Here is a 1,630-nt window from a genome sequence, read left to right on the forward strand (position 1 = left end):
GAAATGAGTTACAGAATTCCACTACTGGTCGATTTAACAATGTAATAACAATTAACGGATTTATTCACTGTTCCTCTCCAATTATGAATGAGTGTTTTATGTTGATATTTTGAAAGTTATTTGAAACCAAATTCTTCTTCATTTCTTGCCTATTGTTCAAAAACCATATTGAGTATTTGTAAAAACTAAGTTTTTGTTTTTTAATAAGGAAAATTAAAGAATATTAAAATTAGCAATAATTTTTTGGGCAGATTTCATACTTAAAAGCTATAAACTAAGAGGGTAATATGAGATATATCCAACTTTGGCGACGAGTTAAATTTGGATACGGTTATAAAACACGACAATAAAGGCCTGGGTACATAAGCTGCCTCGCTTGGTTGCCTTGCTTTCCTGCTTTAAGGATTAAGAATACAAAGAAACAAGTTGTCAAAAATCTTTACAAAAAAATATTGCAATTTGCTTAATTTTCATCATGTTTTTTTTTCGAAAAACTATTTTTCATCTGTTTCTTATGATTGCTCAATGTGGAAGACACTGACATTATTGACCCAGTGTGGTGGTGTTGGCACTTCAATATTGTGGAAAATAAGTAAATTTGTATTAGACTTTAATTAGAATTTAAGTGGTATTACGAAGTTCAATTTATTGTATTCCGGGCAATATCTACTCCATTTCCACAACAAAAACAGTAATAAAATAATTGAAATATGGAAACTGACATTGACACATTTTTGTACCGTAATTCATCCATGTTAGAATTATTTTGGACCAAATCGGTTTATCCGTTCAAGAGTTATCGAAGCCAATCGGACAGACAGATAGATATACGAACGGATATGACTAAATCGACTCCAAATTGTCTGAAACATATTTCGTCCAAACATACATGGGGTCTGAAACCACTATTTCGATTAGACATATTTCCATAGCATTAAAGTCTTCATACCCTCTTTAGCCCAAAGGTTGAGGAAAGGATTCTAGACATTTCTCATTCATTCCAACAGAAGGGTTTCAGTGGTCAAAAAAGTGATTGATCATACAGTTCGGCAATAACTCAAATGTCACCAAAATTCTGCCAAGTAATACATCTTCGCCGCGATCTATTTCTGCCGGAAATGAAAAATTAGAAAAAATGTTCAAAATTATTTCAGCTCTAGACTGACTGAGTATGGCTGACTTCCGTATTGTCAGTTGCTTTGTATTCGTGCATGAAACTAGGGGTCCTTAAATTGAGTTCCATACTAGAGTAATTTTATGAAATTGCAGTAGTGGGGAAATCGTTTTAAGAACCACCCCTAGTTTCATGCACAAATACAAAGCAACTGACAATACGGAATTCGGCCTATTATAATTTTTCCAAATTTACTACTGTCATCTTGCAGGGTTTCATCGATGACTTCCGTTCAATTCTTGATATTTCAATAAGCATTGCATTACGAATTGCCTGACATTTCTGTGTCTGTGTTTTCCCATCTTTTATGAACTTTTTGTGCAGCTCTTGGTGCTTTTCCTGTGCTTTATAGGCGTTAGTGCATTTGACAATAATTGTTTTGTTAGGCAATTGATAGCTTGAGTGGTAACGGCTAGTAAGGTAGAATCTGTAATATTTAACAGACTAGGATTTAGA

This window comes from Musca autumnalis, unplaced genomic scaffold (assembly GCF_047663935.1).
Source record: "Musca autumnalis isolate F117 unplaced genomic scaffold, ASM4766393v1 scaffold_2, whole genome shotgun sequence".
Taxonomy (NCBI): domain Eukaryota; kingdom Metazoa; phylum Arthropoda; class Insecta; order Diptera; family Muscidae; genus Musca; species Musca autumnalis.